We start from the raw sequence: 17990 nt of genomic DNA on the forward strand, positions 1-17990 counted from the left end.
GGTTCCCAGGCCAGATATAGGATTCTGCTCCAACAAGCTGCGACGCGGGTGGACCCGGGAACAAGTAGCTGGCTTCCCAGCTAGATGCATTTATATCCAGATTTGTTTTGCCTTCTTCTTACGGCTGCCCTCCAGGGATCCAAGCCTGGCACAGGTACACACATAGTCAGGTTAAGATCCAAAGCGCTCAGCCCCCAACATCCTCCCACAGTGGACATCAGACAGCACCAGTCCTCAGGGGAAGCAGGCCAAGACCACCAGGGGCAAGTGTGGTGTGGGAGGGTGTCAGCTGGCATCCTGACAGGCTCTGGCCTCTCCAATCATATATTTCATGAACATTTATTGGACACTTCTTGTTTGCCAGACAGTGGGGATACAGTGACAAAAGGGCATTTGAGAGGTGCTAGTCTAACACGTATCCATTGTAAACATACAATTGGATACACGTTAGAAGTGTGTGTGAGACAGTGATAAGAGAACAGACTCTGTGAAATTTCAATACCTTTAGATCATAACCTTTAGATCATAATTTTTGCACCCTGTTTTATGTCCCTGGATATGTTCTGCTGTCTCCTAGCTTATAGTCTATGGAAACTTGATTAGAATTTGTATCCTACTGTTGTGTGAAAGTTGTATAAATCTTAGTTATGTTGAATTGGTTCATGATGCTCTTCAGGTCTATCATATCCTTCTACTTTTCTGTATATTCATTACTTTTTGAGAGTTTGATTTTGAAACTCCAACTAAGAATCTTAATTTATCTACTTAAAAAATGATTGTAATATATACTGGAACTGTAAAAAAAAAAGAAAAGAAAAAAAGATAGAGAAAGAAGTGTGAGAAACCTCAAGAACACAGAGGGAATAGTACAGAATTCTGCCCCAGGAGGCTGGGAAAACCTTCACTGATTAGGTGATTCTCAAAATATCTTGAAGGAGAAGTTGTTCTGGTTGGGTGAGGCAGGCTGAGGGCTCCAGGCTGAGGAACAGTACGCACAGTAGCATAGAAGCGAGAAGGGATGTAGGGAAGGCACCTCGTTACTAACACTGGGTGGGATGACCCAAGATGCGAATATGAAGGTCCTCTTCGACTTAAGTTGGGTCTCCATGCTCTGGATAATGGGAGAATGTGGAAGGATTTCAAATGGGGAGGAGCTGTAACACAGATTTCAAAATATCTATGTAATGACAATGAGGGTTTCCCTGGTGGCTCAGACAGTAAGGAATCTGCCTGCCATGCGGAAGACCTGGGTTCAACCCCTGGGTTGGGAAGACCCCTCTGGAGAAGGGAATGGCAACCCACTCCAGTATTCTTGCCTGGAGAATTCCATGGACAGAGGAGCAAGGTGGGCTACGGTCCTCAGGGTTGTGAAGAGTGGGACAGGACTTGGCGTCTAACACGTTCACTTTCAATGGCCACGTGAGGGTGGGGCTAGAGGAGGCAGAGCCTGAAGTAGAGGGACCAGTGATCACAGGCGGCCAGGCCACACCACCCTGTCTGTGTCAGGAGAGATAAGAGGGGCGCTGTGGCCTTAGCTGATGGGACTGAGGAAGCCTGGCTAGTGACAGATGGGCTGTGGTGGTTTGTGGGGGGAGTCTAGGACATGCCCAGTCTTGGCATGGGGAGATGGGAATGGTGGCCCCTTTCACCAAAATCAGGAACACATGGTGGAGGTCAGGGAAGGAGGTCAGGGCAGTGGGTGAGTTACATTTTGACCACATCTAAATTGCATGTGGGACCTCCAAGCAGAGCTGCCTAGTAAGTGGTTGGTGTTTGGGAATCCAAGCTCCTGGAAGAGGCTGGTTTCTGATGGTAGAGGCTGGATTGGACTTCTGTTTCTGCAGACATTCAATAAACATTGTTTTGAGAAGCTAATTAATGATTACAGGGCACTGGGAAAATAGAATGATGTTGCAATGTAAATGTGGATGCTCTTACAGTAATGGACTGATGGTTGCAGAAACGCTCAGGCTAAATAACACTAATTTTTTCCAGCTATAAATAGACCTTCTTCTGCAGTTGGGGTTTTCAATTGCACAGTGAAAAGAAATGCAGCAGTGGAAGCGAGGAAGCGGGGCAGAGACATCTTGTTTACAGGGTACAAATGGTAGCAAAGTCCAGCCACAGTGGAAAGGTAGGGGTCTGACTTGGTGCCAGAGTTTAGAGTCTAATATTCTGGGTTCAAATATTGATTCCTCAACTAATTGGTTAGGTGTCTGTAATAGATTATCAGATGTGTAATAGATGTTTGATAACTACTTGTAGAGATACAGTCACAGTTTTAAGCGCCTTCAAACTTCAGAAAAACCTCACAGTATGTCCTTTATTAAGCTTCCTTTGGAAACTAGTAAACTGAACACAGAGAGTTTAAATGATTTATCCAAGGCCACTCAGCTAAAAAGTGGCATTTCCAATATTTGAATCCAGACAGTCTGGCCCAACTAGTGCCACCTGGGAAGCCCCAGAATCCTTTTAAAAAGAGGCAGTTAACTACTGTGTTATGCTGCCTTTCCATGTAAAAAAAGTAAAAATAAAGGAAACATCACTTTGAGCTTTCAGTTTATCACTGCATGGATTTGGTAAAGGGAAAATCACCTAATTTACATTAAGGCCTAAATCACAGGTGGACATTTTCACTGTGTTCTCCCATAATTGATCCTTCAAGGAAGCAGTGTTCAACAATTTGTTCCAGATCTTCTTTCCACGAAAAGCTATGGGAGTTCCTATACTTGTGTGACTTTGTATTTGCAGACCGTAGCAGGCTCCCTGAGCAGCATTACCATTCAGTAAGAGATCTGTTAAATTCAGTGTAATCTTATTGAGGGCTTTCCAGATGACTCCGTGGTAAAGAATCTGCCTGCTGATGCGGGAGATACAGGAGACCTGAGTTCGATCCCTGGGTCGGGAAGATCCCCTGGAGAAGGGAATGCCAACCCACTCCAGTATTCTTTGCCTGGGAAACCCCATGGACAGAGGAGCCTGGCAGGCTATAGTCCATGGGGTTGCAAAGACTCCAGCGTGACTGAATGACTAAATAACAACAACAATTATAATGATCATGGGCTCCTGAGTCAGGGAGACTTTGGTTCCATCCTGACTCTGCCTGGCGGTATTACTTAAAACTCTTTAAGCCTGCTTCCTCATGTGTTCATGGGATGGTATTAATTAACTACATAGAGTCATGAGGGTTACAGAAAGTGGTACAGACTTCATGATCCAGGGTAAGAGTCATTAAGGACACTAAGACACAAACAGATGTGTGAAACGGGGAAAACGCATTCTAGGAAAGAGGAACTGCAGAAGTCTTGCTTTGGGAGGGAACTCGGAGTGGCTGAAACACTAAAAGAATCAACAGGAGACCGTCTTGTAAATTTATTTAGCAATTAGCATTCTATTAAGTCTTCAACAGTCAGCATTTCTCTCTCTATAGGATGTATATGACTAATAAAGCAAAACTCATGATTTTAAGAAAATAATTTCCCTCAAACATTTGAATGCTGATTGTGAGCCTAAATTAATAAATTCTTTCATCCATTTAATTAAAACCACAATGTGAGCACACTGGATTTTCATAAATGCATCAGAAATCTTAAAAAACTGACAAGATGCACACTAAAATTGTAGTGGTTACAGAAATTATCATGCAAAATGTATTTTTAAATTGCTATTCTCATGGATTTAAGTTGGTTGTTCATCCTATCCCTTGTTAGCCATATTTTAATTTTAATTTTATACCTTCCTGGAATTTCTATTTCTTTATTAGTTTATAGCAACAATAATCATAGACATCACCCCCACCATGCCAAAAAATTAAAGTCCAGCCAAAGTTGCAGATTTTGAATTATCAAATAGTTGGTTCTTAGTGAGGAAACCATACCTAGCAATTCAAACCTGCACAATTAGTCTTTAGGTTGAAACGTTTAAAAACAATCAAGTCTCATTTTTGATGCCACAGAACTTTAACGTCCCTTTTAAGTTCTAATAGATTTTGAGTTTTGAAAACCAAAAGAAGCATGGGTTCTTTAAAATGTTCACAGTCTGGTACACAGTGGGGGAAGGAGAGGATGGGATGAACTGAAAGAGTAGCGTTGAAACATATATGTTGCCATATGTAAAATAGCTAATGGGAAGTTCCTGTATAACAGGGAGTGCAACCTGGTGTGCTATGACAACTCAGAGGGGTGGGATGGGGTGGGTGATGGGATGGGCATATGTATACTTATGGCTGACTCACATTCCTGTAAGGCAGAAGCCAACATAAAACAATTATCCTCCAATTAAAAATAAATTTTAAAAAATGTCCCACAATTCAACCATCATAATATATTGATCTGATCTGTTACTAATTGGCAACTTGCATGTGCTTTATTAATACCTCATTATAATGGTGGTGTCATCTAGAACCTCACTACTCAAAGTGTGGTCCACGGACCAGCAGCATCAGCATCATGTGGACAAAGAATCTCACTTCAGACCAGCAGACTCACAACCTGCATTATAATAAGATACCAATCTACCCTATGATTTGATTGCACTTTAACACTGAGAAGCACTAATATAAAGAACTCATCTGCTTGGAGATGACGGGTCATCTGCAGCTGGCACTCCTCTTCTGGTCATGCAATTCATTTATCCTCTTGGCAGCCACTATCGCTCCCCCTCTTTTCTTAGTTTGAGCTTTCATTTTAACTGCTAAGATTTTCTGCTACATTGGCCAAGAGAAGCAGGCCTGGGACTGAATCCGAGGAATTCAGTACTGGAAGGAGTAGATGAGGTTGAGTTGTCCAGAAATCTAGGAAAAAAACAAGAGAGTGTGACAGTCATGGAAACCCAAAGCAGAGACCTTTCAAGGTTCTCTAGTCAGGTTCTCCTATCACACTGATGAGCACATAGTAAGTCCTCCATAAACATCAGCCATTGTTCCTGTAATTATTAATAGTAGTAATTAAAAAATGAAGAACAGATGCTGTGTTGAACAAGCTAGGGAAACCCAAGAAGCATCAGTACAGAGATTTCTCATAAGAGTAATATTCCTGGATCCTTTGAGAAAGGATTTATGATCCCTCCAGGGTATTGAGTGAAGAAGAGCTGATTTGTAGAATAAACTCAGGAAAAAATTTAAGGTCAGAGGAAATAGTCTGTTCACTGGTGTGTTTACATTTCTTTCTGAGGGCAGGATAAGTGGTGTAAAGGAAGAAGATAACACATCTAAGTACACTGACTTGTGCAGAATGGCACAACTTTCCCACCACTTTGTAATCTGGACCCTGACCTTGAATACTGTTTTCAAAATTTCCTGCCCCAAAGAAATGAGAGATCTAGTCCTACAAATCCGATGAAGAGTCAGTTTCCCTGAGACCTGATAGTGCTCTGTTAGAAATTAATCTGGGTAAGGAATGAGGACAGAATAACCCAGGAACATTCTAGAAAGTATGTTGATTAGGACACACTAACTCTAGTAATAATCTATTTCATAGCTTAAATCTGTTGGTAGATTGTATTATCATAAGCATTTAGCTATTAGCCAGAAATCCTAGATAAACCGATGGATCTCTGTAGCTTTTGTATCTGATGCTGTTGCATTTCAAGCTGTGTGTGTGTGTGTGTGTGTGTGTATGTGTGTGTGTGCGCGCGCGCGTGCGCCCGCCATCTCTTTAAAGTTGGCTGAAAACCAGATTTCACTTGTGACGTTATCTTTAATACTCTGTGTGGGGACGTGCAGGGAGTTGACAGCGACACCTGGTGGCTGATAAGGTAAAGTACCCCGGCTTTGTTAGAAAAGAAAGGATTCGAATTGTGTCTAAAATTTGGTTTTTGATAGAGAATTCTTCATTCCAGTTCTTTTTTGAAGAATTGCAGTTACATGTTTAAAAAAATAGGCTTTTATTCTTTTAGATTATTTTTATATCCTTCAGCCTTTCTTTCCTAAAGAAACCATCAATCAGGTGGATTGGCTAGCACCATAGCTAGGCTAGGAAAACCAAGACTAGGCCGAGGCAAATGCAAATTTAAGGAGGTGCAAAAAACATCAGTAATGAATATAGATCACATTCTAATGCAATTAATTTAAAAAGTCAAAATTAATGCAAAAAATTCATTATAAATAAAAATAGTACAATTTTAAATACAGGAATCATTATTACTGATTTTCCCTTTTTTATCTCAGGTTCCAATATGGCTCCAAAGGCACTGAAAAGACCCAACAAACTCGATGGCCTAGCCCCTCACCGGGTCCTCGCATGTTCAGTGAATGCATGGCAACCACCCCACCTCCACCCCTGGTTTCCTTGTCCCTCCTGTGTCTCTTCCCACGTCCTCTCATTCTGGTCAAGGGTAAGGAGCCTAGGTCAAGGGCAGTGATCGAGAAGAAGAAAAAATAGAGAACAGAAAACTTAAAGGTGGCCCTGGGGGAAAAATAGGGAATGGAATCTTCCATTTCTCCTGTTTTCCTTTACAGCACCCTCCTTCCTCCATGTTCTTCCCAAACCTGCTTCTCAGGAACAGGGCCTGAGTCACTCATTCACACCTAGCTGCTGTCTGCTGAGTGGGCCTGAGGTAGAGGAGGGCATTGTTCCAGTGAGAAAGTCCCTTCTTGCTTCTTTTCTGCTTTAACACGCTCGCTTTGTTCTCCTGTGGCCAGGACCAGGGCAGGGCGTGGGGGAGGGAGAGGTGAGAGTCTGGGACCTCAGGAAGTGCTGGTTCTCTGGGGTGCGTGTCTGTGGGAGACGTTGGAAGCTAGTCTATCTCAAGTGGCCTGGAAGGGTGGGAGTTCAGTTCCCACGTTTCCTCATTCCTCTTCGCGAGAACTGGCAATACGGAAGTAGCCTGCTGGGTTCACAAGAGGAGAGGGTTCCCCTCCTGCATTCTCCTCATCTGCCTTTCACCTAACTCTGCCTGGTAATCAGACTGATGGTGACTGCAAATAGCAGGAAAAGATTGTGCAATTGGAACCACAGAAGCCGCTGTGAAAAGAGGAAGTAAAGCCGGTGGGTTGAGAACTTACTGGGGTGAAAAAGGATCAGAAACTCAAGAACAAAGAAGAATTTCAAAAAAGCCCTGAGAAGCAAGTGACCTTGACAAGGAGGCCCAAAGACTCTCATGGATGGGGCTGCTCAACACATAGTAAAGACAAACGCCACAAATAAGAGGAAGCCAAGAGGTACTCACGCTATACAACTGTGTAAGGCGTTATGGCTTTCCAGTATAATACCCCTGGGGATTTCAGGAAGAAGCTCATGAGCCCTCTGACAAAGCACAGACATCAGAGCCGGCCCCAGTCCCCAGATCACTCACCGGGACACATCGGATACCCTAGATCACGTATCAGCTGTTCTCCTGACCCAGAAAACTGCACATCCCTTATCACCTGCTTGTGGCTCTTCATGAACCTGGCTCCTCTCTCGGCAATATAATGGGTCTCTTTTTACCAGTAGAGGTTTTGCTGACTGCTGGAGCCCATGTGGTCAGCAGGGAACATACTGACATTTATCCACAGCCTGCTATACACAAGTCTATGTTTGGCGCTTTATCTGTTTTCTCTTTAATCATCACAATAAGCCTTTTAAGTAAATCGTATAATTATCATTTTTACAAAATGACAGAGTGAGTGAAGTGAAAGTCGCTCAGTCGTGTCTGACTCTTTGCGACCCCATGGACTATACAATCCATGGAATTCTCTAGGCCAGAATACTGGAGTGGGTAGCCTTTCCCTTCTCCAGGGGATCTTCCCAACCCAGGGATCGAACTCAGATCTCTGAGACACAAAGAAATTATATGACATGCTCATGCTCACGTAAGTAGTAAATGATGGTTCCAGGATTTGAACCTGGGCCACAGGACTCCTACTCTGTCTTTATGTTCTTTCTGTTGCATTAGGTCAGCAGAAACATGGGGAGACGGCTCCCCACCCTCCTCCTGCATCCATGGCAGACACTGCTAATGATGTTTGTGGTTGTTCCCTTCGATCTAGGGCTGTATACAAGGCACAGTCTACATATAAAGAAGTGGAAATTATGATCCATGTTATCAAGGAGTTTGCTTTGACACAGGTTAAAATATAATGCAGCTGTAGACTAGCAATATAAGGCCATAAATAACACTCCAACCTTGAGTGCTAACGAGATTCTGGCAAGCTTATGAATCATAGGAAATATATCCAGTGTCCTTTGTCTGAAAGCTGGCCTTTTCCCTGCTTTCTAATTCCTTGGATTTCTTTTCTCAGCCTAGATATTACTCATTTATTCAATCAATAGATATCTTCTCTGGGTCTAAGAGTACAGCACAGAACAAGGCCAAGTCCCTACTCTCAGGGAACTTAATTTCCTGTAGGAAGACAGACAATAAGCAAGCAAGCACACAGAGACAGGCACATACTTCAGCTAGGCATAAGCGGGATGAAACTGAAGCAGGGAAGATGGGCAGACGTGAGTGGAGTGTCGCTTTAGGTAAGGTCATCTGGGAAGGGCCTTCTAATAAGGTGGCATTCTAACTGAACCAAGAGGGAAGAGAGAGAGGGAGCCAAGAAGATATCACCAAGGGTCTTGCAGGCAGAAGGAACAGGAGGAAAAAGCCTGTTTGTGGGATGGCCAAGACCAGCCTGGCTGGAGTGCAGTCAGTGAAGGGAGAGTGTTAGAAGTAGAAAGTCAGGGCCTTGTAGTTGCTAGTAAGGATTTGGGCTTTTACTCTGAGCAAAACGAGAATCTACTGGGGAGAGCTGAGTGGAGGGGTGGCATGGTCAGATGGACACTTTACAATGCTCACTGGCGTGGGGTGTCAGCACCATGTGGACATAAGCAGCCCCCTCTGCCTGTGTTCTTGGAGGTCCTCTTTTCTTCCCTCTGGAATCCCTTTTGTTCTGATTTCACCTGCATTTCCCCAAGCCAAATGGATGTGGGCACAATTGAGGGGCGGTGGGGTCACCATCCTAGAAATAGAGTAGCGATCTGGGTTGCTACTCAGTGATGCTGCTGGAGTCCTGCCTCCAGGGTCTCTCTGTCTCCTTCCTGGGGACCCAAGAGGGTCTCACGTGTACTTCTGAAACATTCCTCTGCTGCTCACTGCTCTCAGCTCCTAGCCTGGCTGTTGCCACAGGTTCTATCACCACTGCATATGTCACCCATATCTGGGGACTCTGATTCCCTGCCAGAGTACTTCTGTGGTCACTATGTGGGAGTGAGGACAACTGTCAAGCCTCCAGACATCAAACAGGACAGATGTGGGCTCTCCAGTTTCCATGTGTTTCTGTTCAGTGGAAAGTCTCCTTTTACGTGGAGAGCTCCCTCTCTCTCGGAATCTGGTACAGGACCCCTGGGAGCCTGCACAGGAAGACAGGTGGGATCTAATGGAACTGGCTGAGCTGAACTCAGTGTCAGCTCCAGACTCACCAGGCATCGGCCTACAATCATGCTTGTGCCTTGTGACTCTCTTTTCCCTTCAGGCTATGATCCATCTTCATCTGAAATGCTGATCCCTACTGCAGTTTGTTTGAGCCTGGTTAAGTGGATTTAAGGGTTTGATGAGATATATTAAGAGCCAGCAAACTCTGACAAGCCACCTATTTTTGTAAATAAAGTTTTATTGGAACAAAGCCATGCCCATTCATTCACATATTGCCTTTGGCTGCTTTTACAACATAATAGCAGAGAGGAGTGGTTGCTAGAGAGACCATATGGCCTGCAAAGCTGAAAATATTTACTATCTGGCCCTTTATCTAAAGAGACTGCCAACCTCAGTGATAGATTTAGATCTGCTAACTCTCACAGAGCAGAAAAGAAGAGTAAGGGCTTCCCTGGTGGCTCAGTGGTAAAGAATCTGCCTGCTAATGCAGGGGACATAGATTCTATTCCTGGTCCAGGAAGATACTGCACACCTTGGGACAACGAACCCGATGTGCCACAACTACTGAGCCAGCGCTCTAGAGCCTGGGAGCGACAACAAGAGGAAACCCCTGCAAGGAGAAGCCCAAGAACCTCAATGAAGAGCAGCCCCTGCTTACTGAGACTAGAGAGAGCTCGTGCACAGCAGCAAAGACCCCGTGCAACCAAAAATAAAATAAATAACAATGAATGAATAAATAAATCCTTAAAAAGAGTTAAAAAGACTGTTACAAAAATATGTAAATAATGAAATCCACAGTGGATTGACAATAGTACTAATACTGCAATGAAAAAGGAGGAAAGAAGACAATGGGAGCACTCACATTCTCCCACTCATAGTGCAGATTGCTTGTCAGATAAAATAATAATTCTCTAATCAGGGCTGTCAAGAACCTGGAAGAGAGAGAAAGAGGAAGAAGGGCAGGGGGCAGGGAGAGAGGAGAGAAATGAGTAGATGATAGGTAAATTGTGGCTATAGTTTATATGTTCAGTTTTTAAAAAATGCTAGGGTTGCATTTTTCCCCTTTCATCGTCACTTGTTTAGTACTTTTTATAGTTAAGCACTGTTATCAGGGTGTTACCAAGTCAAATTTGGGTCCTCTCACCCAACTCAAAGCAGAGCCAATCTTCTGACACCAAGTTGTGCTGAAGAAAAGGGCAGCATTCATTTCAAAGTGTCAAACAAGGAGAATGGGTGGATAATGCACGAAGACCTAAATTCCCCAGTGGCTTTCAGGGAAGGACTTTTAAAAACATCATTAGAGGTGAGAGTTCTGGGGTGCTTCAGCAGCTCATGCACATTCTTCTGATTGGCTGATGGTGAGCTAATAGAACAATAGTTCAGAAGTCAACAATATCAGCCTTCTGTCTCACATCTGGGATCTCTGTGATGGTGGTCAGCATGCAGTTAATGTCTTCTACCTGGTGGTGGTCTTAGTACCTACAAAACAACTCAAGGATACGGCTCAGGATATTATCTTTAGCCCTTGAGGAAGAACTGGAGACCCTTGATTTTTATTTAGGGCTAATATCCTAACATTATATTTTGGGAACAGACAAGTCCCCTGAAATTTGTCCATAGAAGAGGATTTGGCTCATAGTAACTCTGAAATGAAAAGGACATCTTTTTTTGGTGTTAGCTCTAAAAGGTCTTGTAGGTCTTCATAGAACTGTTCAACTTCAGCTTCTTCAGCATTACTGGTTGGGGCATAGACTTGGATTACTGTGATATTGAATGGTTTGCCTTGGAAACGAACAGAGATCATTCTGTCGTTTTTGAGATTGCATCCAAGTACTGCATTTCGGACTCTTTTGTTGACCATGATGGTTACTCCATTTCTTCTGAGGGATTCCTGCCCGCAGTAGTAGATGTAATGGTCATCTGAGTTAAATTCACCCATTCCAGTCCATTTCAGTTTGCTGATTCCTAGAATGTCGACATTCATTCTTGCCATCTCTTGTTTGACCACTTCCAATTTCCCTTGATTCATGGACCTGACATTCCAGGTTCCTATGCAATATTGCTCTTTATAGCATCGGACCCTACTTCTATCACCAGTCACATCCACAGCTGGGTATTCTTTTTGCTTTGGCTCCATCCCTTCATTCTTTCTGGAGTTATTTCTCCACTGATCTCCAGTAGCATATTGGGCACCTACTGACCTGGGGAGTTTCTCTTTCAGTATCCTATCATTTTGCCTTTTCATACTGTTCATGGGGTTCTCAAGGCAAGAATACTGAAGTGGCTTGCCATTCCCTTCTCCAGTAAGTAGGAAGTCAAGAAACACCTGGAGTAACAGGCAAATTTGGCCTTGGAATACGGAATGAAGCAGGGCAAAGACTAATAGAGTTTTGCCAAGAAAATGCACTGGTCATAACAAACACCCTCTTCCAAGAACACAAGAGAAGACTCTATACATGGACATCACCAGATGGTAAACACCGAAATCAGATTGATTATATTCTTTGCAGCCAAAGATGGAGAAGCTCTATACAGTCAGCAAAAACAAGACCAGGAGCTGACTGTGGCTCAGACCATGAACTCCTTATTGCCAAATTCAGACTTAAATTGAAGAAAGTAGGGAAAACCACTAGACCATTCAGGTATGACCTAAATCAAATCCCTTATGATTATACAGTGGAAGTGAGAAATAGATTTAAGGGCCTAGATCTGATAGATAGAGTGCCTGATGAACTATGGAATGAGGTTCATGACATTGTACAGGAGACAGGGATCAAGACCATCCCCATAGAAAAGAAATGCAAAAAAGCAAAATGGCTGTCTGGGGAGGCCTTACAAATAGCTGTGAAAAGAAGAGAAGCGAAAAGCAAAGGAGAAAAGGAAAGATATAAACATCTGAATGCAGAGTTCCAAAGAATAGCAAGAAGAGATAAGAAAGCCTTCTTCAGCAATCAATGCAAAGAAATAGAGGAAAACAACAGAATGGGAAAGACTAGAGATCTCTTCAAGAAAATGAGAGATACCAAAGGAACATTTCATGCAAAGATGGGCTCGATAAAGGACAGAAATTGTATGGACCTAACAGAAGCAGAAGATATTAAGAAGAGATGGCAAGAATACATAGAAGAACTGTACAAAAAAGATCTTCACGACCCAGATAATCAGGATGGTGTGATCACTGACCCAGAGCTAGACATCCTGGAATGTGAAGTCAAGTGGGCCTTAGAAAGCATCACTACGAACAAAGCTAGTGGAGGTGATGGAATTCCAGTTGAGCTATTCCAAATCCTGAAAGATGATGCTGTGAAAGTGCTGCACTCAATATGCCAGCAAATTTGGAAAACTCAGCAGTGGCCACAGGACTGGAAAAGGTCAGTTTTCATTCCAATTCCAAAGAAAGGCAATGCCAAAGAATGCTCAAACTACCGCACAATTGCACTCATCTCACACGCTAGTAAAGTCATGCTCAAAATTCTCCAAACCAGACTTCAGCAATATGTGAACCGTGAACTTCCTGATGTTCAAGCTGGTTTTAGAAAAGGCAGAGGAACCAGAGATCAAATTGCCAACATCTGCTGGATCATGGAAAAAGCAAGAGAGTTCCAGAAAAACATCTATTTCTGCTTTATTGACTATGCCAAAGCCTTTGACTGTGTGGATCACAATAAACTGTGGAAAATTCTGAAAGAGATGGGAATACCAGACCACCTGATCTGCCTCTTGAGAAATTTGTATGCGGGTCAGGAAGCAACAGTTAGAACTGGACATGGAACAACAGACTGGTTCCAAATAGGAAAAGGAGTACGTCAAGGCTGTATATTGTCACCCTGTTTATTTAACTTATATGCAGAGTACATCATGAGAAACGCTGGACTGGAAGAAACACAAGCTGGAATCAAGATTGCCGGGAGAAATATCAATAACTTCAGATATGCAGATGACACCACCCTTATGGCAGAAAGTGAAGAGGAACTACAAAGCCTCTTGATGAGAGTGAAAGAGGAGAGTGAAAAAGTTGGCTTAAAGCTCAACATTCAGAAAACGAAGATCATGGCATCTGGTCCCATCACTTCATGGCAAATAGATGGGGAAACAGTGGAAACAGTATCAGACTTTATTTTTCTGGGCTCCAAAATCACCACAGATGGTGATTGCAGCCATGAAATTAAAAGACGCTTACTCCTTGGAAGGAAAGTTATGACCAACCTAGATAGCATATTCAAAAGCAGAGACATTACTTTGCCAACAAAGGTTCATCTAGTCAAGGCTATGGTTTTTCCTGTGGTCATGTATGGATGTGAGAGTTGGACTGTGAAGAAGGCTGAGCACCGAAGAATTGATGCTTTTGAACTGTGGTGTTGGAGAAGACTCTTGAGAGTCCCTTGGACTGCAAGGAGATCCAACCAGTCCATTCTGAAGGAGATCAGCCCTGGGATTTCTTTGGAAGGAATGATGCTAAAGCTGAAACTCCAGTACTTTGGCCATCTCATGAGTTGACTCATTGGAAAAGACTCTGATGCTGGGAGGGATTGGGGGCAAGAGGAGAAGGGAACGACAGAGGATGAGATGGCTGGATGGCATCACTGACTCGATGGACGTGGGGCTGGGTGAACTCTGGGAGTTGATGATGGACAGGGAGGCCTGGCGTGCTGCGATTCATGGGGTTGCAAAGAGTCGAACACGACTGAGCGACTGATCTGATCTGATCTGATCTAAACTCTGAAATGGCTGAAATACTTTATTTTGGCAAGGAATGCTGCTTCTCAATACCTTGGCCACCTGATGCAAAGAGCCAACTCATTGGAAAAGACCCTGATGCTGAGAAAGACTGAGGGTAAGAGAAGAGGGCAGCAGAGGATGAGATGGTTGGATGGCATCACTAACTCAATGGACATGAGTTTAAGCAAACTCAGGGAGATAGTGAAGGATAGGAAAGCCTGGTGTGCTGCAGTTCATGGGATCACAAAGAGTCAGACGTGACTTTACTAATGAATAACAACAAGCTGCTTCTCAAAAGATACAGATATTGAAAGGATTTGTGCTCTGTAGAAATTTTCTGAATTGTAGGTCCCTGGGCAGGGCCAGAATATACTCCCTCAGATGGTGATATCACACAAACTATGGTGAAATGCTGTTTGGAATTTCTACCCATGATCCAGGAAAGGTAACTGCTGGCCTGAGTATCATGAACTTCCCAACTTAAATAGTTTTGTGCTCTGTGAACCTGAGTTAATATGCTAACAGATGTGACCATTCCAAAGTTAATGGACTCTAAGGAAATGGGATGTACCCTGGAGATTCCAGATTTCTGGATGGCTGTGGTTTATTTAGATAATCTTCATTGCCTGAGAGTATGATTTAGAAAGTCAGTCTAAATTATGTCTGCTTGCTTTTTAGCCTTATTGAACTCTAAATGGTGAACTTAATGGATTACTTCTTCCACTAGTTTCTTACAAGTTATAGGACCACTATGTTAAAGACGTCTCGTCTCTCTCTGTAATTTGGAACTAATGGGAGCTCAGTGACTGGGTAAACGCGTGTGGGTCCCCAGGAGAACACCTAGTGGTTGTTTTCTTTCATTTAAAATTTTCTTTCTTTCTTTATTTTTGACTGAACTGGGTCTTCTTTACTTTGCGTGGGCTTTTTGTACTTGTGGTGAGCAGGACGACTCTTCCTTGTAGTACACGGGCTTCTCGTTGTAGTGGTTGTTTTTAGAATGAATTTAAGAGTACATCACGAGAAACGCTGGGCTGGAAGAAGCACAAGCTGGAATCAAGATTGCCGGGAGAAATAGCAATAACCTCAGATATGCAGATGACACCACCCTTATGGCAGAAAGTGAAGAGGAACTCAAAAGCCTCTTGATGAGAGTGAAAGAGGAGAGTGAAAAAGTTGGCTTAAAGCTCAACATTCAGAAAACGAAGATCATGGCATCTGGTCCCATCACTTCATGGCAAATAGATGGGGAAACAGTGGAAACAGTATCAGACTTTATTTTTCTGGGCTCCAAAATCACTGCAGATGGTGACTGCAGCCATGAAATTAAAAGACGCTTACTCCTTGGAAGAAAAGTTATGACCAACCTAGATAGCATATTCAAAATTAGAGACGTGACTCTGGCAACAAAGGTCCGTCTAGTCAAGGCTATGGTTTTTCCTGTGGTCATGTATGGATGTGACAGTTGGACTGTGAAGAAGGCTGAGCACCGAAGAATTGATTCTTTTGAACTGTGGTGTTGGAGAAGACTCTTGAGAGTCCCTTGGACTGCAAGGAGATCCAACCAGTCCATTCTGAAGGAGATCAGCCCTGGGATTTCTTTGGAAGGAATGATGCTAAAGCTGAAACTCCAGTACTTTGGCCACCTCATGCGAAGAGTTGACTCATTGGAAAAGACTCTGATGCTGGGAGGGATTGAGGGCAGGAGGAAAAGGGGATGACAGAGGATGAGATGGCTGGATGGCATCACCGACTCGATGGACATGAATTTGAGTGAATTCCAGTAGACGATGATGGACAGGGAGGCCTGGCGTGCTGCGATTCATGGGGTCGCAAAGAGTCGGACACGACTGAGCAACTGAACTGAAGAGGAGTTTGCTTTCTAGTTATTAACATCTTTGCCCTAAAAGGCAGAATTGCCCCCTCAAAAGTATTGGGTTAATTTGGTTTGTGTTAACATTGACAGATGAGCCTCAGTCAGTTCAGTAGCTCAGTCGTGTCCAACTCTTTGCAACCCCATGGACTGCAGCATTCCAGGCCTCCCTGTCCATCACCAACTCCCGGAGTTTAGTCAAACTCATATCCATCGAGTTGGTGATGCCATCCAATCATCTCATCTTCTGTCGTCCCCTTCGCCCACCTTCAATCATTCCCAGCATCAGGGTCTTTTCAAATGAGTCAGCTGTTCGCATCAGGTGCCCAAAGTATTGGAGTTTCAGCTTCAACAATAGTCCTTCCAATGAATATTCAGGACTGATTTCAGGGCTCTTACCATTTTTTAAACGAATTCCAAGTGACCAACTGAATGAACTGAGTTAACGGAAAGCAATCAGACTACCAAAGATGATTGCTTTTGAGGCGGCTTTCAAGCAGCTGGAGCAGTAGCTAACGCCATGTGTGTGTTCACTGATCACTTATTCCCAGGGGCTGTTCCCAGTGATGGGGCATCAAAGACAGAAGATAGAGCATCTCTCCCCATGAGAAGAAGAGGCCACGTTAGCATGGGGAGCACATTGAGCCGGAGTGGGTGGCCTGGATTCTGTGTCTGGCCAAGTGCTGCTGGAGGCAAGCCATTCGAATCTCTAGACATCAGCTTCCTCCTGTGAAAATGAGGCACTTGACTCCATTTCAAAAGGACCTTCAGCCTCTAAGATCCCAGAGTGGATGGTTTTTTCTAGGAGGGAGGGCTGTGCGTGGGCACCAGGAACTGTGTCATCTGATGAATGAGTCAGACTAAGGGCGTCAGAAAAGTTACATCTTCACGATCAACACAAGGGCACAGGCAATTAAGAAACACACTTAGCTGATGGTTTGAGTGTCTGTTCCATTCGGAGGTTATATTCCTGAAGAGGGACAGGCTGACTCATCAGATGGCTGTAACCTGATGAAGTAGAGCTATCCAATTTCCTTGCTCTGATTCCAGGCAACCGAATGATCTTAATTTAGTTTTCCAAGGCAGTTTCCCCAGGCAAGAGAAGGGACAGACTATGACAATTGGAAACTGACATTCTTTTGTGTGAGCAGAATTAGATCACACAAAATTATAAAGTATATATAGTAGCATAAAGTATATAAAGTAGCATTCAAATGCAAAGCACCATTAGTTATGAATCATTCTTATACATTCTTAGCATTTGAACTTTTTTTTTTAAGTGCTAGTAAACCGTGGATGACTTGGTAAATGCAGAAATTCTGTATCTGCAAAGCTGATCAGAGGTGAAAATTACTAATATTTACATGAAAGTGAAAGTCGCTCTGCTGCTGCTGCTAAGTCGCTTCAGTCGTGTCGGACTCTGTGCGACCCCATAGACGGCAGCCCACCAGGCTTCCCCGTCCCTGGGATTCTCCAGGCAAGAACACTGGAGTGGGTTGCCATTTCCTTCTCCAATGCATGAAAGTGAAAAGTGAAAGTGAAGTCGCTCAGTCGTGTCCGACTCTAGCGACCCCATGGACTGCAGCCTACCAGGCTCTTCCGTCCATGGGATTTTCTAGGCAAAAGTACTGGAGTGGGGGTGCCATTGCCTTCTCCGAAAGTCGCTCAGATGTGTCCAACTCTTAGCGCTTTACAATTTACAAACGGTTTCTACATACAATACCCCAGTAACTCTGGGAGAGAGGGATTATTCTCCCTGTCTCTAGTTCAGGAAAGCTGTGTATAATGAGGGAGGGTTTGGACTAGCAGTCAAACCTAGGTCGTCTACCGTTAGTCCAAATCACAGGGCTGCTGCAGCTTCCGAAGGAAGCTAATGCTCTGTTCCCATCCACTGGTGCCCCCACCCACCTACGCGCACGCATGCGCACATGCAGACTCACGCAACAGTGTACAAGGTCCATGGTCAGTGGGACAACTGAAGGAATGATGAGAAGCAGAGGCAGAGAAGAAACCCAAAGATCATGAAACTGCTTCTCTTTCCCTCTTCAAAAGGCACTCAAAGCGC

Source organism: Bos javanicus, chromosome 6 (assembly GCF_032452875.1).
Source record: "Bos javanicus breed banteng chromosome 6, ARS-OSU_banteng_1.0, whole genome shotgun sequence".
Classification (NCBI taxonomy): Eukaryota; Metazoa; Chordata; class Mammalia; order Artiodactyla; family Bovidae; genus Bos; species Bos javanicus.